The 23447-nt window shown below is 45.0% G+C and overlaps 1 protein-coding gene across 1 annotated transcript in view; it reads right to left on the reverse strand.

The window, feature by feature from the left end:
* The window catches only part of LOC122795828, a 300323-nt gene that overhangs the window by 134306 nt on the left and 142570 nt on the right, over positions 1-23447 (reverse strand). The window lies entirely within an intron of this gene.

A 23447-nucleotide genomic window follows, 5' to 3' on the forward strand; every position in this document is an offset into this window, starting at 1 on the left:
ACTGGGAATCACCTCTGTGGCTCTGCTGGACAGAGGCACGTGAAATTAGATTACATGTGTGTCAAAGGCCAGGGTAGCATATGGCTAGGCTTCTATAGACCCTAGGGCCAATAGCCTATTACCTACCTATGAACCGATACACACCCACATGTACTTGTTGCAATAATTGCTATGTGAGGTTGACTGAGTGTGATGGTGAATGTGTTGGTGAATGTGTCGAGGTTCTGTAAAAGTGTGATAGCTTAGTGGGAAACTGTTTCCGTCATGCTATTTTGTGTCCTAGCTCTGATCCCAGCAAATGATGTGTATGCTACTGCTAGACAGAAAAAGCAATATGGCATACGGTCTGATGTAGTCCCTTGGTGTAGACTGGGGTGTGCCATTGTAGGCTAAAGCAGTGCATGTATGCTTATTGATTGGTATTGCTGGTAAATCCAAATCCCGTATGAACTGTAATACTACCTGAAGCTGTATGCCTAAACAGCACAGTATAGTGTATGTCCACATTGCTTGGAAACACTGTTATGTGTGTTCCTTGTAGTCCTCACAGATTACATACCTCAGGCATAATGTTATGTAAGTACTGACACACAGTACTGTATGGTACACAGGTAAAGCTCATCTGGGTTGCCATATCTTTGTGTCTTGTATGTATGTGTGAAGTGTGTGCGGGTATGCCTGTAACATGCCCTCGATCATATGTGTGTTACAGGATATAAGTGCATATCTAGCAACATGTATACTCTAGTACAGCAGTATGCCACCTGTACTAATGAATGTGCACATATGTTAGGCAAGGGTTTGTCACCAGCAACTAGTGTGGTATACTGGTAATACTGTAACTGGACTTTACAATCATTGCAATGGGTGACATATTTCATTATGCATTAGCTTGATATATACCTCCTGTGGCTAGGTGGTGCATTGTGTCGCATACAGTGGGACAAGTACTGTTGTATAGTCTTACATACTGGTTTCTCTTTGTTGCTGTGCAGAACATGGTTTGATATATAGAGCATGCCAGGCACTGTCAGGCAGTTGTGGTATAAGCAGTGATATGTGGTATTGAAAGTGTGTATCCTCTGACAGCCAATGGGTTGCTATATATGGCAGTTCAGTGATATCTATACTTTAGAATGTTGTGTGCCACATGACTTGCTCACACATATTGTTTCATTGTCTTCCAGGGTCATGGCTCACCATCGCAATCCGACATATAGCCCAGCTGAGGATGAGCAGATCACAACCAGCCCGGTTCAGCACTACGCCCTGCTGTTCTTAAGCACCAGCCAGAACCAGCATGAGCGGACTGCACTGTGGCAAGATGTTGTCCATCGGGTAAATGACATAGGCATGCATAACCGGACATATGAGCAGGTACGCCATCACTGCAGTGATTTACTTAGACATGTCCGGCAGCATGCGTCTGATGTCCATATACAACAGCTTGCCACAGGTGGTGGGGTAGCCATCCATCCCCTCCCTCACCAGAGTGGAGGAGCTGCTCCTCAGCCTGGTGGCTCCTGGCCAACAACAGCAAACATTTATCATCATGGAGGCCAGAGCCACCCAATGAGTTGACACAGAGCGTGCAGGTAACATGGCATATCTGTAGACTACTGTTACCTCTATTGGTAGATCATGCTTATGTGAGATGTGTACTGTGTAGTTAGAAGATGTGGAGCCTGGTGTTGTGCAATACTGATAATTTGGAACATAATATGTAGGCCTGTGACTGTCAACCATTGTACTACTGTAAGATTGCAAACCCACGGTAGCAATGCCACAGTTGTTGCCACTGACAAACTGTCTCATATCCTTGTAGGTCCCTCTGGTGTGACAGCAAGGCAGCAGACCCATGCTGGTGAGTGTGTTCTACATTTAATATTGCATGATATATGTGCATGTCATAGGTGAGGTGTAGGACATGTACACGTAACACACCTACGCATAATGCATGTTGTGCATGTTTGCTGTGAGACTATGCACATCCCAGTAACTTGTGTAGCTGCCTCAACCACATGCAATACACAGAGCATCCCACACAATTGTCGCAAAACTGTAGTGGACAGTGGATAGGCAGAGTCGATACACATGCACACAACATGCACAACATTGTCATGCGCAGTACACGTTAATATGCTACACATGGCGTATTCAGACACCCGCTGTAAGGTCACACTCCAGTATCCCAAATGTCATCCACACAGCACACATAATATACCTGAGGGGTAGGAGCCTATAATGGGGCTGTGCGACACCCTGCAACACATAACACATTCATGTTAGGCAATGCTCCCTATTGGGCACCTAACAAACCCATGTAACAACTGGTTGTGAAATGGTGAATGTAGCCATGGTACTGCAGTTCAGGTACAGCATGCTTGGTGCCAGTCTGGCACACATTAGTAGCCTTGAGTGACCACATGATGCTGCATGATGATGGCTCATGGTACTACACCCCATCCAGTTACAGTAACCTCAGTACTACACATAGTATTCATTGCTATGCACCTCACTGTTGTGTGTGTGTGTGCAAACATATGCACCTATGCACAATATGCATAGCAATCACCATTTGTACAAAGTGACACATATATGTCTTGTAATGCTATGGAGTGTATAGGTCACATGACACACATTGGGTATGTGTGATGTTTAATGTTACAGTTGTGTTGTAGCATGCCATGTCATGGCTGCCACTGGCATGTATACAATATGTCCTACACTCACCATAACCACTGTACAATGGCTATGTTGAGCAATGGTATTCCATCAGGTATACATGCACCACTCATCCTGTGTGTATACATAGCATGCATGTGCTACACCTGTGTCCACAATTATCTGCTAAAGACACAGACACTCTAATCAGAAATGGATATCTATGTGACACACAGATACACATGCAGCCATGGTATGTATACCTGTGAGTGATGGTGCACAGGACATTGCAGAGCATTCAATACTTGCACAGCAATGTTGTGTCCATGTACACATTGCATTCCAGGGTGAGGCCAATCACTGAACAACAACACACATGCATCAGAGCCATGTATACTGTTATTAGCAAGGGCTGTCTACACCCACACTGCATGCTGTTGAGCAACACACATCCTGCATGCTGACACGTGTGATATGACTGTTTGGCTTGTGATACTTTACCCCACCATCAACCGCTATTGAGTATGTTCTGGATTGCTGGTGGTGTGTGTGTGTGTGTGTGTGTGTGTGTGTGTGTGTGTGTGTGTGTGTGTGTGTGTGTGTTTAAGTGAGGAGTGTATTTGTGTGCATGTGTGCATGTGTGCATGTGTTCTGACATCATGTACAGGTCTTAAAGTGTTTTTCCTGTCTTCCTCTCACAGGTGCTGAGGTTGTGCTGGTTCACTGCAGCAGGGAACATGATGTCACTGAGCAAAATAGTGATGATGAGGATAGGTGTGTTGAGGCACAGGCATGTTTGCCAGGGTCTATCATTGGGCCACCAATTGACAGAACACGTGTCCACCCCATCCATGCACACATTCATACTGCCAATAGATCCATCACCAATGCCCTTAGCTAAGGGACAGTGTACAGTTGCCATTGGCCAGGGCAGTGTGGTATCTATGGCACATGCATCCCGACACAGCAGCCATACCCAGATGTCTGGAAGGGTACCACACAGGCAGATGTCCAGGGGTTCTTGTCAGAGCAGTGCTGCTCATCATGCCCCTGGCAGACGTGCCACAGGTCTTACAACCTCACGCATGTTCCAGGCTGTCATGGAGGCACAGGCATGTATGGAACGGTACACCAGACAGGGACTAAGGGCACAGAGGGCACATGCTGCTGTAATTGACAGTATCCATGACCTACCAGGTGCCATCCGTAATTACACTGAGGTCACTGATAGACGTTGGGGTGAGACATTAGATGTCCCCCACATTGTCATGTCCATGTGTCAGGACAGTGCGGGATGGTTGAGACGTCGATGTGGATGTATGCCAGCAACATCAGCAGCTGGCAGTCACCGAGGACGTCCCTCAAGCCATAGCACCAGTACCAGCCTCAGCAATGTTGGGGGTGGGCTGCCCATAGACCGTCCTACAAGACTATGTGCACATGGCTCTGGACAGTCCCAGCAGGGACCTGGGTCCAGTGTACATCTGTCCACCTCTGAGGATAGTACCCAGTCTGGCTTAGTACCTGATACTGTCAGTAGCACACCTGAGAGGCACAGGTACCGTGTCCGTGGTCAGAGACGGTGATCTGTAAAGCCTGGCAGGTACAATCTGTGGCTGTCTCACAAATCCCCGTATATGGCAGCCACATAGTGGAACTGTGATCATACAGACACACACACACATAAAACAGACACCTAGGGCTAACACATACCCGCACACATTACATCAACATTGGCCCATAGCAGTACTCTTGTCCCTCACACACACACACACACACACACACACACACACACACACACACACACACACACACACACACACACGTCAATTGGATGGCTCAATGTAGGCCTCTGGCAAACCAACAACACACCCTGTGCATATGATGAAACCTGTGCCACCTCCTGTCATCTGCAACATTGATGCAGGAACAGGCTACCATGATACTGATGCACAGGGTGACTTTACAGCAGTATAGCAATGTTAGCATGTTGTCAGCAGTAGAGTGTAATGACATCCTTGAAGGTGTAGCTGAGCAGGCATGATGCATTAAAGCTATGATTGTCAATGTAGTATTGTTTACACCAGTGTTAGTTCCAATAGTCTATTGTCCGCGCATGTGCCACTTGGCTGATGAGTGTAGTATTGGCATCATGTGTTAGAGAGTGGACAATACGTGTGGGATGTGTGTTGCACAGCTTTGCAGGTGTACATTTGTGAACATGGTGGAGGTGCACTGTCTGCATGTACGTGCATAGTGGACACATGGGCAGGGTGACATGCCCTGTGTTACACAGTAACACTCCATAGTTTCTATTGGTGGCCAGTATGCATTGTAATACACACATTTTGGAACTGGAATACATGTGTGTATGAGATGGTTTGACACTGTGCTGTGGGTGATACTGTTACTATCTGTCATTGTTTTGCATTCTGGTAGTATACATAACCTCAACAGCCTGGCCATAAACAATCGTTAGATGATGTCTTGACAACTGACACACAGATGTAGGACACACAGTAACATTTGGATCCTTCAGGTACTATACTATGCCAGTAACCAGTGGTATTCACCTGCACCCATTCTTGAGACCACTCCTGTTTGCCATATAGCTCTCTTAGGTACAAGCAATCACAGTAGGGATATGTCTGTCCACGTCTGGAAATGAATACTGTGGCCTATAATGCATTCTACAGATGACACACACATCCTCCTCAAGGGTATCATACAGACAGATACCTGTTGTCAAACCCATGCTGTAAAGCTATAAGCCAACCAGAGCATAGTCATCCACCTTTATGAAACATAGTATCCACACATTACCACATAGGTAGTAGCCACCAACATGTTGAACAGGTACCGATGTGTACATGCAGCCAAGCGTTACGTCATCTCTACTTTGGTAATCACATTTCCAAAGGTATTTAGTAATCCCTCGCTGGATCACATAAGTAATAAGGGGTCTGCATGCATATCCACTAAGGTTGTTGTACACCTATAATGAATAGCCATCATTGACTGACTTTGCTGCATTTGAACAGGTCTGTAATATACCTCAGCCGTAAACCCTCACTCACACAATTCAATAGAAACCGTAATGAGTGTGTGTGACATGGATGACCTAGGCCAGGGATCACTGCAGTGGCTGGCCTTGTCACAAGCATACAGACAAGACCTAAGGTCTGAAAAGTGGCAGCACACTCTGGCAAAGATGACAGATGTGTTCATGGAGAAAGCAGGGTTCCCATCTATGAAATAATTGAGGTCATATGTACGTATATGTATTTGCCACACAGCTACCTGACATGTGCAATGCACATACTGTTGTCATACTGATATGTCATACAGTAGTAAAAGTAAAACCCACAACACATTGATCAACAGTGTTACCCACATAAAGCACACACACTCATCAAGTGCAGGATTCAAACCCCTACCTACCTAATGATACGAGATGAGTACGCATTAACACAACACACTACACACATTACTGGAAGTCATTTTTCCACAGGTATATTTGTAGGATGATGACATCATCAGACTTGACAAAGATTAGTATACCACTTTTAAGGTGTTTTACTACTCTCCAAAAAGGTCCTCTCAAAGAAGATCACACACAAACTTGTCAAGTGCAGGATTCAAACCCCTCCCTAACTATTTCATGATACTAGAGAGGTATGTATTAACACAACATGCTATACACATCACTAGAAGCTCTTTTTTCCACAGGTATATTTGTAGGATGGTGACATCATCAGACTTGACAAAGATTAGTATACCACTTTTAAGGTGTTTTATTACTCTCCAAAAAGGTTGCTCCTTTCCAAGGAGATCACACACGAACACACGCTTGTCAAGTGGAGGATTTAAATCCCTACTTAACTAAATCATGATACTAGAAGAGTATGCATTAACACGACGCGCTATATACATTACTGGGTGCACTCTTTTCCACAGGTGTATTTGTAGGATGGTGACATCACCAGACTTGAGAAAGATTTGTATACCACTTTTAAGGTGTTTTACTACTCTCCAAAAAGGTTGCTTTTCTCCAAAGAGATCACACACAAACACACACTTGTTAAGTGCAGGATTCAAACCCCTACCTAACTACTTCATGATACTAGCTACATACACATTAGCACGACATACTATACACATTACTGAAAGTTCTCTTTTCCACAGGTATATTTGTAGGATGGTGACATCATCAGACTTGAGAAAGATTTGTATACCACTTTTAGGGTGTTTTACTACTCTCCAAAAAGGTTGTTCTCTTCAAGGAGATCATAGACAAACACACACTTGTCAAGTGCAAGATTCAAACCCCTACCTACCTACTTCATGATACTACAGTAGCACGCATTTACATGACTTGCTATACACATTACTTTGAGCTTTGGTTTTCACAGGTATATTTGTAGGATGGTGGCATCATCAGACTAGACAAAGTGGTTTACATTAGGTGACATTAGGTGGGCTACATAGAAGGAATGTCTAAACACTTTGGCCATGTGATCGTCAAAGGAGAGTTTACCATTTACCTGTGTCCCAGGACCATAATGACTTTCTCTGTACATACCGGATTACCACCTATGTGGTAATTTGTGTGCACTTTGTTTTATCCAAAGGGGATGACTATGCATTCTTTGGCATTCTGCTTGAGGGCATTGTTTTGACTCCAGGTGTCTGTCTCTGTAAGACCCATCTGGAGGATGTCTGTGTCAGCTGTAGAGTTGATTATGGACCACAGTTAGCAGTCATCTGCAAACCTGTTCAGCCATACTCCTCCCATGCTTGCCTGTACCTCTGAGCAGTATCTACTGAACAGGTGGGGTCCCAGGACCAAGACCTGTGTGATGCCATTTGTGATTGGTTTAGAGTCAGACATGGCATCCGCAACCCTGAACATGTATGTTTGATCTGTGAGCCACTTAGTCACCCATCCTGTGACATAGCTGTTAATGTTCAAGCTGGTAAGCTTGTCCATGATGACAGAGTGGGGAATGGTGTAGATAGTCCTCAGAGAGGTCCAGGTGGACTGTGTGGACTACTTTCACCTCCATCTATGTCCTTGGTAACTGTTTCAAATAAGTCAACCAGGTTTAGGAGGCAGGATCTGCCTTTAACAAGGCCAAGTTGGGTAGAGTCCAGTGTCTGGAGGTCCCCAATGTCTCTGTTTATGGGTTCCATGATAATTTGCTCCATAATTTTGCAGAGCAGGCTGAGTAGACCTATAGGGCAATGGTTTCCAGGTTCTGTTGTGGCACCCCCTTTGTGGAGCTGGTTGACTGTTGGTGTATGCCATTCTTTGGGTACATAGCCTGTGGTATGATTGAGTCTGGACAGAGAATGTAGGTGGGGGTGTAGTTCCTTTTGGGGTTGGTGTAAGACACAGCCTGGGACACCATCCAGTCCCATTGATGCTGTGTTCTTAGCTTTGGAGAGTGCTGCTTTATCTGTATGTCCATGAAGTCTGGGGCTCTGCATTCCTCTGGGATGGACACAGGCCCTTTTGGGGGTGATGGGTGGAGTTTGCACTGAACCTGTCCCCCAGGATGTGAGCAATGTAAGTTGGTTCAGTGTATTTCTTGCCATTTTTCAGTAGCTGACAGCATCTTGGTTTTATTTGGGATGTCTCGATCAATGCATCCCTGTAGATGCTCATAGGATGCACTTGTAAATTATTTGGCAGATTGTATGGCATTATCCTATAGCAAGGGGGCGTTGGAACTTTCCACTTTGGTCTTGGAAAGTGTGCAGTTTGCTTTTAAAAATGTCTTCACAGTGGTTTCATTGACTGGGGGGGTGGGATGTGGATGTCCAGTGTGATTACTTTATGATCTGATATTACCAGCGAGGGGTTAATCTCTGTTGTGGTACAATGGTATCCCATGTTGGTGATGATCAGGTCCAGTATGTTGTTACCTCTAGTGGGTGTGGTGACCAGCTGTTCCAGGGTGTTTGAGTTTTTAAACTCTAGGAAACCTTGGGCAAAGGACATTGTACATGAGTAATTATCCCACTCAATGTTTGAGTAGTTGTAATCTCCTCATATGATGGTGTTTGATAGGACCTTTGTATTTTCCACTGTTCTCAGAACTACTGAGTGAGGTTCCTGAGACAAGGTAGGTGATCTGTAGCAGGCTACAATCTGATAAGCAGCTTTGCCCAATTTTAGCTGCACTTGCATGGTCTCCAAGACCTCATGCTGTGCCTCTTACCTGTAGGTGTGGGTATCCATAAGGTAAATGGATACACCCCTTCTTTGGTATTTCACTCATAGTTTGGGTCTGAAGATCAGAGGGAATAGATTCATAGGTTCATAGACTGGTACTAAGCTAACTGCTCTTGCGAGCCATTTTAAGCCTAGCCAATTATCCCTTGTGAGACTCAAACCCTGCACCTTGTGTTTGTAAGGCAAACTCCTTAGCCATTAGGCCACCCTCCCTCCTCAATGTGAGTGTTTTATGTGGAGCATGTCCAACAGCTCTGTGTTTGACATAGCTTTGTACGTTAGGCACAGAACACCTCTGAGTAGGCGATATGCAAGGGAGTACGGCTGGAGCATTTTGAGATGGTCTGTGTATGGTATGTATTTCAGGCCACTAATGCTCTTTGTGAGGTATTGCTGCAGGCTTTCCAGTTGTTGTAGTTGTCTTGTGAAGTACATAGCAAAAGGGGCGTTGTACTCTATTATGGTTCTAGTGAGTGATGAGTAGAGGGGAACAATGTCCTCTTCTATTCTGCATGAGACACCTTTTGTGATAAGGTGTGCCACATAGGAGGATTTCCTGACTACTGTGGGGATGTAATTATCACAGTTGTGTCCACTGTCCACCTGTGACCCAAGGTCTCTTGTCACACTTTCATTGTTAAGTGAGGGAGGGATGACATAATGGTTAAAGGTGTTTATCTTAAGACACAAGGTGCAGGGCTTGATTCTCACATGGGGTAACTGGCTGGGCTTCAAATGGCCCCAAATGGCAGTTAGCAGTTAGTAATATATAAGAATACTATAAATACTTTCAAAAAAGTATACTACCACCTATGTTGCAGTTCATGGCTACGGAGATTTTAACAAAGGGGATGACAATGCACATTTTGGCATTGAGCTTGAGCCCATGGCTTTGACAACAGCCATCTGTCTCAGTGAGGCCCTTTTGTAGGATGTCCACATCTTTAGTGTTTACTATTATGGCTCCTAGTTTGCAGTCATCTGGAAACTTCAGTAGCCACAGACCTTCCATGTTAAATTTTTCTTCAGGAAAGTAGATACTAAACAGGACAAGACCCAGGACTGGACCTTGTGGTACTGCACTCGTCACTGGTCCAAAGTCATACATGGAGTCTGCTACTTTCACAGTGTGTGTTCTGTCAGTAAGCCTGTTGGCAACCCATCTTGTGACATAGCAATTTATACCTCATTTAGTGGGTTTATCTATATTTACAGAGTGTGGGGTGGTGTTGTAAGCCGTGGCAGGATCTACATAGGCTGTGTGAACCACCTTACCCTTGTCTACGGTTCTGGTGACTGCTTCAATGTCATCAATCAGGTTTAGGAGACATGATCTGCATTTTACACACCCAACATGGTTGTGGTCCAGGGTTTGGGGATTACAAATGTATTATTTTATAAGTTGTATGATGATACATTCCATGGCCTTGAAGGGCAGGCTCATCAGGCTAATGGGGCGCTAGTTCCTGGGGTCTGTGGTGTCTCCAATCTTGTGTAGTGGGATAACTGTCGCTGTGCACCATTCAGCTGGCACAAAGCCTGAGGTGTTGCTATGACTGAACATGGTACATTGGTGTGGTGCCTGTTCATTCTGTGGTTTGTGTAGAACACAGCCTGGGAGGTTATCTGGTCCCATGGCTGCTGTGATACTGGCTTTGGAGAGTGTTTTTTACCTGTGCAGCCATGATGACAGCAACTTTGCAGTCTTCCATTATAGTGATGTGCTCTTTCATGGGTGTGAGGGGGGTAAAGTTAACACTGATTCTATCTGCCAGGATGTTGGCAATATCAATTGGGTCTGTATATTTAGTGTCATTGAGTTGTAACTCAGAACAGATCTGAGTGTTGCCATGACATGGACTTGTCTGTTGTGCAGAGATCTCCTGAGTAGACAGTATGCAACAGAGTACAGATTGGGTTAAATTCAGTCTTGTTGCATGGGGCAACTGTATGAGGCCAGTAATCCTCTTGGTGAGGTACTTCAGTGGTCTTTCCAGCTGCTGACGGTGCCTAGTCAGATTCATCGCAAGTGTGCTGTGATACTCTCTGACAGGTCTGATGACTGATGAGTAGAGGGAACCTCCTTTGACCTACATGCACAGACCTTGGCAGGTTGTGTGAACACATAGCATGATTTTCTGAGCACTTTGTGAATGTGTTTCTGGAAGTAGAGATGACTAACCACATTTGTCCACAGATCCCTTATTATCACCTCCATATTTTGCCTAAGTGTGTCAGCATGCCCAGTATGACCTTTCAGTATGTTGTTGCCTGACATCTGCTTTGTTTATTTAAGTGTGTGAACATGCCCAGTATGACCTTTCAGTGTGATGCTGAATGAAATCCACTACATTTGTTGAAGTGTGTAAGCACGGCCGCTATAGACATTTATACTATATGTGTGTGGAAAATCAAGTTGTATTTTTACAGCAGGGCTCACCTTTGTTTCATAAATCAACAGGGATCATGCTGTACCTGCAGACCTTCCATGAGACATTTTGCATAGACTTATCAATATTTCTACATACAGAGGGGACAGCTATTCTTTGTACATTTATACTCAGGGGCACACCTGATTGTTACTGTGTGTGTACATAGGATGAGGGGTTCACCTGACACTTATACACATTTGCTAGGCCTGCACTGCTATGTAAGGTACTCCATTTCAGTCTGTACTGTTGCCTATCATACTGGCTTGAGGCATACTACTGTACTACAGATCTTAGCGTCCACTGTCACGTATATTAGATTGCGACTTCGTAGCCTACCCAACCCACATCACACCACCTGGCCTGCTGTTCTCTGTCTGCATAGGCCTGTGGGGGAGGTTACCCATATGCCTCTTTAGGGGCATGCTACAGCATTTCTTTGTGTTTGCATTAGTGTACAATCGTCCTGCTGTGTCTGTGCCAGTGAAATGCTGTCATGGCTTAGTGGTTCAGTACTGTGACTTATAGTGCACAGTATCCTGGGTTTGAGCCCTGTTACTGCTTTTTATTTTCATGCTGGGCAGACCAGACTGCTTAAGGAACAGTAAAGCAGATATGAGCATGTTTACCTGACTTTGCCCGACTTTGCCCGACTTTGCCCGACCTTGCCCAACATCGCTCAACGTTGCCCAACATTGCTCAACGTTGCCCGACGTTGCGCTAGTTAGCATGGGCAATTTTGTTTGCATATACTAAATAGTAGTAAAAGCTGCTTGGCACTGCTTTATATTGCTTAAAACATGGCAATCATGCCTCAGGTGGTGCTGCAGGGCTGCCTATGTCGGATGCACATAGTACAATCCCTATACATGTGTGAAAACAGGTAGTGTCAAGTTAGGCATCCCTTTTATTTTATGTGAGAGTCAGAGAGAGGTATTATTTCCAGGGTTCCTACTGAGCCAGTGTATGTGCTATGTGTTGCCTCTTTGCCAAGGCCAAGGCATACTGGGCATGCCTCCTGCTGCCTACTGAGGCAGGCTCAGGTTGTTCCTCCTCCGAGTCATGCTGTGCCTGTGCAGGCCTTGGCAATGGTGGGGGGCTGTTTGGCCCTGCCCCATGCTGTTCCTTCTGCAGCTGTTTTTGCAGGATCATATTGTGTAGCATGGCACATAGCATGACAATTTGGGTACATGTAGTTGGTGAATACTGCAAGGCTCCACCAGATGTGTCCAGGCACTGGAACCGTGACTTAAGCGTCCCAAACACACGCTCGATTACAATTCATGTTTGTGCGTGTGCCTCATTATGGAGTTCTTGTTCAGGTGTGTGTGCATTTCTGATGGGTGTCATCAGCCACGGCTCCAGTGCATATCCAGCAACCCCCACTAGGTGACCATCAGGGATGTCCCCATTGGCAAATGTCTGGTACAGCTGCATCAGATGCCAGATATGGGAATCGTGGTAGCTTCCAGGCCAGCCAGCACTCACATTCAGTATATCGCACACAACCTGGCAGTTGATGGAGTGGAAGCCCTTGCAGTTGATGTAGGCCCTACCACGCTCACCAGCTGGTGCTTTGATGTGTATGTGCATGCAGTCAATTGCACCCACTACCTCAGGGTATTCTGCTATTTGCTGGAAGAGATGCATATTGCTGGCCAGTGCCTCACGGGAATTGGGGAAATATACATGATTACCAACATGTGCTGACATGGCATTCAGGAACTGGTGCAGTACCCTGGATGCTGATGCCTGTGAAATCCCCATCATATCACCAGTTGGTCTCTGGAAGGTACCTGTTGCTAGTATTCTTAGGCCAACACATACCTTGGTTTCCACTGGAATGGGTTCCCCTCTGTTGGTTCTGTGTGTGAGGCGTGGCCTGCACAGCTCAACAATTTGCTGCAGGAGGTCTCTGTCCACTCTATAGCGCTCCACTATCTCCAGCTCATGTAGCCCCTGGTAGGTTACCCTGGGTCTGTACACTCTTCTCCGTCTCCTCACTGTGGGTTGCTCAGCAGCATTCGCAATGGCACCACCCTCAGCATCTTGCACATGTTGCCTTATAATAGCAATGGCAGCCACTAACATGTTTTTGTCTCAGTTAAGCTTTTTAAGTTTTCACTTCTCTTTGTAGACTGCAGTGGTGCAGTGTTTCTGAGAAAAACATGGGGGAATGTTGTTTGCAGAGTTTTAAGTGCTGGGCTGGGCTGGGCTAGTGTACTGCCTGTGTAATTGGCTGATTCTGATTGATTTCACCTGGCAGCTCTGCTATTTCTCCTTGGTTAACTTCCTACTACTTCTTTTCCTTCCTTTTCCCTTTCTGTTTCTACAGGGGGCAGTACCGCGCAAACATGCGCACACGCATGCACACAGGCTTACACAGCCTTACACAGGCTCACACGGGCTTACAGGCATGCACACGCACGCACACAGTGTAAGCATCTTTGCGAGAAACTTTAGTGATATCCACGGAGTACACCTTCGGTTTCTGGGTTTCAGTTAAGACAAATGTAGACACGCCTCTTCCAGTTCTGAGTAACTCACAGCAAACACATGCCACTCTGCTCCAATCAGCTTACAGTCTTTGATACATACCCCCTCATGATGTCACCTATATTCTACTCTACTACTCCCCTAATCCTACACTTACACTCTTGGGACATGGTTCACATGGCAGGGAAAATTGGGATTCACTATCCTTATCCTCATTTGCATAGGATTGCCTACTAATGCTTGGTTGCATCTCTCAAACTGAGCTTCCCCCCTTAGCAACCACTACTCAGTAGCCATTTTGTCTTCAGTCTGCCATTCACCTGCATGGCAGAGGAATATTTTTAATAAAATGCCTATTTTTGCCTTTTTTTGTTTTTATAGCGCCGCACGTTTGTGCGGCGCTGCACTACGCTTAAACATCGGAGATCGGTGAAAAAAAAAATATTTTTAATATTTTGCAACAGATAAAAATGCCAATGGCCTTATATTTGGCCATTGGCATGCTTCCTCATCTGGATGCATCCTTTATTTGGAGCTGTCGTAGCTCCGTTTTGCTATTTGCAGAACGGTACTCTGTTACCAACGGAGTACATTTCTGCAAATAACTCTACTCTTACTCGGACAGGTAAGTGTTTCCTGGATCGCAAATTTACCTCATTTGCATAGCTTTCAGCAGAAAATGAGGTAATTTGCATAACATAACACTGTCCGTGCAAGAGTAGTATTAGGAGCTCTCATGCATGCCCCTGCCAGCTGTTGCTGGATCGCTCAGCAGACATATTGGATGTCTGGAGTCTTACTCTACTCTTGGACTCTGTGCAAACCTTTATGAATCCAGCCCAAGGATTGTTTTTATCTAGTAGAAATAGATGGTTAAATAATACAGAATTTTTTAACTATGACTCTAGTGGCTTAATATATCTTTTGGTCGGTGGTGAGTGCCAGTTCTTCTATATCGGAAAGACTGAAGGAAAATTAAAAAGAAGGATTTATGAAGATTGTTATGATGTACAAACAAAAAAAGAAAGGAATGCCATATTTAAACACTCTTGGGAATGTACTAAAGCAAGATATACATTTTTTGTTTTGTAGGGTGTAAAAAGAGAAATGAGAGGGGGGCTTTGGAAAGAGAAAACTGAGTACCAAGAATTGTGGTGGCAGATAACTTTACAAGCCACCACACCCCCTGGTTTAAATGAAAATATCTCAATTGCACCCTTATTAAAAATGAAAGCTGCTAAGTTATAACAAATATATATATATATATATATATATATATATATATATATATATATATATATAAATATATATATATATATATATATATATATATATATATATATATATATGTGTATATATATATATATATATATATATATATACACAAGGAATCATACAGACATCTTTTTATGTACATTTTCTTACAGCTTTCAGTGAAAAGAATTTTAGATTAGCCATAAGAGGGAGCTAAATATATAGGGCAGAATTCACGAAGGCTTACACGGAGTTTAAGAGTAGTGTAAGCCTCCGTGTAAGCCTCCCGATCCAGGAACAGCCCAAACCTCCGTGTAAGAGACAGCTAAAACGTCTCTTACACGGACTGGGTGTGGAAATGCTCAATACCTCATTTGCAGCTCAAAGATATGCAAATGAGGTATTTGTACGATCCAGGAAGCCCAAACCGTCCGTGTAACGGACGTTTTAGTTGCAGAAATATACTCAGCTGACAACTGAGTACATTTCGCAAAATTGACAACGGAGCTATGTCAGCTCCAAATAAAGGGTGCATACGTGTCATCTCGCATGCCAATGGCCAAATATGTGGCCATTGGCATTAAAAAGTGTTGCAAAATTCTTTAAAATAACTTTTTTTTTTCGGGGGATTTTGATGTTTAACTGCAGCCCACACCCGCGCAAACAGGGTGCGCTGCCTAAAAGTGAAAACCGAAGCTTATAAGCCCACAATTGTGGGTTTTATGTATTACATGAAATGACAATGCAGGGACTAGCAGACCAAAAACAATATGGCCACCGTGTAGTGGTTGCCAAGGGGCAGAAGCTCAGTGTAAGAGATGTAACTAAGCATTACTAGGCAATCCTATGTAAATGAGGGTTACAATACTGAATCACACTGCCACATAGGTAATGAGCACTTTCTGAGTAGTGTAAGAGTTACAGAAGGGGGAGGAATAGAGTAAGAGGTAGGTGACATCACGGGGGGGAATGATAGAAATAAATGTATCACATTGGAGGGCAGTGTAACATGACAGATGACAGACAGACATTAGGGAGAGAGGTGTGTCCCAACAGAACACTAGGAAAGTCAAGAAATAGAGGGTGCACACTATCCCTACACTCAAACTTTCTTGATATACGTGCATGCGCGTGTGTGAGCGCGTGTAAGGCAGGTTCAACATGTGGGAGCGTGTTGCAAACCGTTTACAATGGTTTGCGCGGGCGTGCACGTGTGTAAGGCAATGTGCGCGCGTTTTACTATGAATCAGCCAAGTTCAAACCGTGTAAGGATGTGTGCGTACGTTTAAGTAACTGTGAGCATGCTTAAGCTGGTGTGCACATTGCTCCCCCTGAGGAAACAGAGAGGAAACAACCAGAATACAAGGAAGCTGCCAGAGGATACTGCTGGAGTTGATTGGTGGAAACAATTGGAAGCAGGCAATTACACAGGCAGACTAGAAGCCCAACCCAGCACTTAAAACACTGCAAACAGCAGTGCAAGGTGTTTCTCACAAGAGATACTGCAAGAAAGGAGTAAGCTATCAGAATTGAAAACTGAAAAAAGCTGAACTCAGAGCAGAAATGCTAGGGGCTGCCATAGCTGTTATAATCAGGCATAGGCAAATTGCTGAGGGTGGTGACAATGCAGATGCTGACAGACAACCCAGAGTGAGGAGAAGGAGGAGAGTATACAGGCCCAGGGTCACCTACCATGGGTTACATGAGCTGGAGATAGTAGAGTGCTACAGAGTGGACAGAGACCTTCTTCAGCAAATTGTTGAGCTGTGCAGGCCACGTTTCACACACAGAACCAACAGAGGGGAACCCATCCCAGTGGAAACCAAGGTATGTGTTGGCCTAAGAATACTAGCAACAGGTACCTTCCAGAGACCAACTGGTGATATGATGGGGATATCACAGGCATCAGCCTCCAGGGTACTGCACCAGTTCCTGGATGCCATGTCAGCACATGTCGGTGATCATATATATTTCCCCAATGCCAGTGAGGTATTGGCCAGCAATATGCGTCTCTTCCAGCAAATAGCGGGATACCCTGAGGTACTAGGTGCAATAGACTGCACGCACATATGCATCAAAGCACCAGCCAGTGAGCGGGGTAGAGCCTATATTAACCGCAAGGGATTCCCCTCCATCAACTGCCAGGTCGTGTGTGATGCCCAGGGCATAATAATGAATGTGTGTGCTGGCTGCCCTGGGAGCTACCACGATTCCCACATCTGACATCTGACGCAGCTGTACCAATCATTTGCCAGTGGGGACTTCCCACATGGACACCTAGTGGGGGATGCAGGTTATGCACTTGAGCCGTGGCTGATGACACCCATCAGAAATGCACACACACCCAAACAGGAACACCATAATGAGGCACACGCACAAACACGTAATGTCATAGAGCATGTGTTTGGGCTGCTCAAGTCATGGTTCCGGTGTCTGGACACATCTGGTAGAGCCTTGCAGTACACACCAACTACATGTACCCAAATGATCATGATATGTGCTATGCTACATAATATGATCCTGCGGAAACAGCTGCAGCAGGACCAGCATAGGGCTGGGCCAAATATACCCCCACCATTGCCAAGGCCACCACAGGCAGAGGGTGACTCAGAGGAGGAACAACCTGACCTTGCCCCAGTAGGCAGAAGGAGGCGTGCCCAGTATGCCCTGGCCTTGGCAAAGAGGCAACGCATAGCACATACACTGACTCAGTAGGAACACTGGGACTGATACCCCCTCCGACTCACTCATATAGTAACAGGGACACCTAACATGACACAACCTGCTTCCAAACATGTACAGGGAGTGTAGTATGTGCATCCGACAGAGGCAGCCCTGCAGCACCACCTGAGGCATGAATGCCATGTGTTAAGTAATGTAACACCATGTACCATATGCACATCTGAGGACCCTGACTAACATCCACCCTCACCAATCATAAACCACAAACACACAAACCCACCTTCATAGGTACCACAAGGGATAGGAACCTAGATGTAATGCTACCCAATGCCAGAAGTATAAACAGCAAGATGCGTGCAGTGTAAACGCACACAGTATAGAGAATGTAGATATCAGTGCTGTAATAGAAAATTGGGTCAAAGCCCACATCAGCACCCTAACACTACCAGGTCACACCTCATACAGTGATGTACAGCTTCAAAAACATGGAACAAGCTACAAAACGAGGGTGACTAGCAATAAATGTCATGGATAACCACACCCCCATGTTGGTACCACAACAAGAAGCAACATGGATTAGCCATGGTCAAATACCAATGGCTAAAACTGCCTACTACTATATAGCTTGCTGCAGACCACTGTCCTAATAGCAGGAACTGCACCAGGCCTATGTTGGAATACAGGAAGATATCAAGCCCCCAAACTACAGTATATTGCTTGACTGACAATACCTACACATACACCATAGTTTCATAGTTTCATAGTTTACTACTAGGCTATCTGCCCTAGTGCATTTATAAGCCTAGCCATAGTGATGTGGCTATTGCCACCCCTTATAGTGGTAATAAGTGTACAGAATAGATTCTGAATATTGTGCCTCTGACTTAGTAGTGACACATTATGACCCCCTTACTTAATCGAATAACGTGACTGTGCCTCTGTCTAGTAGTGACACATGGAGGACCCCTGGGGTAAACCTACAATCTCACATCCACTTGTCCAGATTTCTCTTGAAGAGAGTCAGTGAGGGACTCTGTCTAACATGAACTTGGATTCTTTGCTAGAGTGTGAGAAGCCTCTGAGTTATGACTCTGTCCCTCCAGCATGTCCTATACATGTATGTGCTGAGGTTCAAATCTTTAGCTCTCATGGTTCTGGTGGATTTGGATTGCTTGCAGTGGAGCATGTCCACCAAATCCTGATTGGACATGGTCTTGTATGTCAGGCATAGGTCACCTGTAAGTAGGCGGTATGCTACTGAATAAAGCTGGATTTCCTTTAGTCTGGAAGCATATGACATGTGTTGTAGACCCTTGATCCTCTTGGTAAGGTACTTTTGGGGTCTCTCCAGCTGTTGCAAGTGCTGGGTGAGGTACATACCAAATGGGGCTTTGTATGCAATCATGGGCCTGATAAGGGAGAAGTATAGGGGTACAATGACCTCCTTTGATCTGGATGGAAAACCCTTCATGATAAGGTGGGCAAGATAGAAAGTCTTTCTAACCACTTTGACAACATGGGTGTCAAACGAGAGGTCACTATCTACATGGGTCCCCAGGTGTCTGATTTGTTTTCTGTACTTAGTGGGTTGCTGTCTATGTATTGATTTGTGGGTACTTTGTTCCTCCCAAAGGGGATGACTACACATCAGTTGCATTCAGTTTCAGGCCATGATTCTGGCACCAGCTATCTGTCTTTGTGAGGGCATTCTGTAGGATGTGTGTGCCAGCTGATGTATTCACTATGGTGCCTAGGTTGCAGTCATCTGCAAACTTTGTCAGCCACAACCCTCCTATGTTTGCTTTCACATCTGAAAAGTAAATGCCAAATAAGAGGGATCCCAGGACAGATCCTTGTGGGACACCACTTGTGACTGGCTTTGAATCTGACAAGGCACCTGCAATGTCGACTTTATGGGTTCTGTTTCTTAGCCATTTTGCAACCTATCCTGTGACATATGGTTTTATATTTAAGCTGTTGAGCTTGTCTATGATGCCTGAGTGGGGTATTGTGTCAAAGGCCTTAGCCAAGTGCAGGTAGGCTGTGTGGACCGCTTAGCCCTCATCAATGGCCCTACTGACAGTTTCAAAATAGTCAACAAGGTGCAAAAGGCAGGATCTGCCCTGTACAAAGCTGAACTGGGTGGGATCAAGGGTCTGTAGGTCACCAATGTCTCTGTTTAAGAGCTCCATAATGACTCTTTCCATAGCTTTCCAGACAAGGCTGGTTAAGCTTGTGTGGTGGTAGTTCCCAGGGTCTGTGGAGGCATCTCCTTTGTGGAGTGGGACCACTGTTGCTGTATGCCAGTGTTCAGGTACATATCCTGTAGCAAGGCTAAGGTTAAATAGCATTTGTATATACGGGTTTAGCTCCTTCTGGAGTTCACATAGCACGCAACTGGGGATACCATCAGGTCCCATTGATGCTGTGTTCTTGTCTTTGCATGGACATCTGAGATGACAGTGAGGTTACATTCAGCTGTGATAACTATCTTCTTTTGGGGGTGAGGGAGGGGGAAAATTGCACTGAACCTGTCTGCCAGAATGTTGCCAATATCTGTCAGGTCACTGAAATATATGTTGTTGTGTACCAACTCTGAGCATATCTGAGGGTTCCCACCCTGGTTTCTGACATAACTGAAGAAGGCATTGTGGTTATCTTAATTGTCTTTGGTGATTTTTGTCTCAAAGTTGACCTTGGATGTCCTTATGAGAGAATGTAGCTTTTTACTAGTGCTGATCACAGCTGCCTTCCCTTTAGGAGATGTAGCTCTGTCTTGCATTAGTATCCTTCAGTTGTTATACAGTTTGTTTATGGCTGGGGTCCACCAGACAGGCCACTTTCCCTTGGTGGAGAAGGTCTTGGTTTTATTTGTGATTGCATGGTCCATGCTTTCTTGGAGATGTCCGTAGAAAGCGTCTGTGAAGGAGTCACCATTGTGTGTTGTGGTTTCCACTGGCCCAGTGGGCTTAAAGGATACCATCTCAGTCTGAAGAAGTGTGAAGTCAGCTTTTGAGACGTTTGTCACTATACTCTTTGTATTATACTAGCACCGACACATTTGTAGACAATTTCCCAGAATCCATCAAACAAAATGGACATGCAAAATGTAACACTTCCACAAGAGTGGTAAGCATACTGGATGTGATAATCAGAAATATGTGTACTGGATGTCAAGATGAGAAGTGTATCCCTCACTGGTAAGACCAGACCATAGAGTAATCACACTGTAGTTACACATCCCGACCCCAGTCCCTGGCCAGAATACCACAGTGAAACACATGTATAAAGCATAGCTTGCACCCCTACAAACCAATGTGGAATCCATGAAAGGCCCTGTGCAAGTCCAGAATATGGGACACACTGCAGAACATGTCATACAGGCATACCATGAACACAGCCAAGAGTGCTTGGAGTCTGCAATCACAAATAACAACAAGACACAATGCCATACACCCAGGCATCTGGCATGCTGGACTCCAGCAATTACTAAACCATTGAAGAGAATGAGGAAGCTACCACATGATAGATCAAACATAAAAAGTGAAGTAATCAGTGATCACTAGTATGGCAATAAAATGTTTCCACACATACAATCCACTAAGGCCAGGCAAAACAAGTAGAATCTGTGAATCCAGTGGCAATGTGACACCTGTCCCAAGTACACACACAACAACAACTCACCCCAATAAATACAAATATGTGTGATAGACGCAACCAGGTAGCCAAACCGGAGCCTGAGCACCCCCAAATCAGTACTGTTAAAACTAGTCAGGAGGACAAGGTAACCACATACACCACAAACCCAGTCCCACATACACCTACAACGACTGTAAACCAAACACACAAACACAAAAACATTCCCAGAAGCCCTAATTACAAACACACAACACCAACACAAGCCTCCAAAGCAGACACCCAATAAAACAACCTCCAGACATAGCACATGTAACACATAGTACACAAAGCTGGTGTGCCAAACAGTCACAGGACAGAAGGAGAAACAACATGCCTGATACAGTTGTAATAGGTGACTCCATAGTGAGACATGCTGCTGTTCCAGGGATGGCTTGCACCTGTTACCCATGAGTGTCTGGATATTGCCTAAGGTTTTGCAACCTACAGAGATCCTTTCATAGGCAAGGCCGAAAAGACTAACCCACCACCATAGAAAACAAAACTGGAAAGAAACAGAAGGGTAATGCTGATCAATGCCAGATGTGTAAACCTCAATATGCATGCTCCTGAGGCCCTCCCCAGTATTGAGAACATTGATGTCTGTCCAGTGATAGAAACCTGCTGCAAGCCTCGTGACAGCACACCAGCACTACCAGGTAATACCACATATCATGTGTTATGGCCACAAAACCTGGAACAAAACATAAAGGAGGGTGAGTATCCATATTCAGCACAGACACCTATACGTCCAGTTAACTGACAATGCTTATGTCATTGCAGTCCACCCATGTGCAACTAACCGTAGGCAAGACTGCTGTACACTCTGTAGCATGCTACAGACCACACTCTCACACACAGGAACCCCACCCCACTGTCCTGAAGACAGTGGACAGTATGAATGTACCACCAAATACAAAACAAGGTACACACAAATTACCACATAGGTGGTAAACCATTATGTGTGGAAGGAGTAATCAGGGACCTACTGACACAAGTGGACAGTAACCTGTTATGTGATAGTCACATCGCCAATTTGGCTAGGAAGACTGTCTATACTGGACACTGTATCATGAAAGGATTCACATCTACGTCAACAAAGGTCATTGTGCCCCTATACTGTTCCATTATTAGACCATATTGTAGTACAATGCCTCATTTGGGATGTACATTACCTGGCACCTGCAGCAGTTAGAAAGACCTCAAAGGTACCTCACCAAGAGTCAGAAAGGGTCTCAAATATATCTCATATGCTGCCTGGCTGTAGACACCACAGCTGAATGCAGTCACATACTGCCTACACAGAGGCATTGTATGTCTGTTGTACAAGTCCATGTCCAACACAGAAGTAATGGACATGCTCCACCCCAGAAAACTCAAAGCCATCGGAGCTGTGTGAGTCAGAGATGTCAACCTCAACACATAATCAAATAGGATGTGCTGGAGGGACAGATACCTAACCCTGAGTCTCTCCACACCCTGGAACAGAATACCACTACATGTTAGGCAGAGCCCCTCACTGACACTCTTCAACAGGAAGTTTGCAAAATGGATGGATAATTGTAGATGTACACTTGGGGTCTTTACTGTGTCATGTCCAGACAGAGGCACAGCTAAGTAAATCATAAATGGCCATAATATTCACATAGCAATGGGTGGCAAAAGCCACACACACTGTGGCTAAGCTTACAAATGCCCTAGGGTGGATAGCCTAGTATGAACATATGAACCTATTATGATACAAATTGTACAGGACACTAAGGATAACCCCAAGGCTGCTGCAACTGATGGTAGGGAGCGTGTTGTGAATTCCCAGATATGCTCTGGATCACACAAATATTACAAACAACATACCAAACACACACACGTATTGCCAACATACATCCTGACAGGTGCAGTGCAAACCCCCCCATAATGCAAAATATCTTTCCCAGCAGACTGCTGCCTCCCTGACATTATGTCAGCCTTACCACAGGATATGTGCCCAAAGAGGAGTGTACAACAACAGT

Source organism: Protopterus annectens, chromosome 2.part2 (assembly GCF_019279795.1).
Source record: "Protopterus annectens isolate FY-2018-M chromosome 2.part2, PAN1.0, whole genome shotgun sequence".
NCBI lineage: Eukaryota > Metazoa > Chordata > Ceratodontiformes > Protopteridae > Protopterus > Protopterus annectens.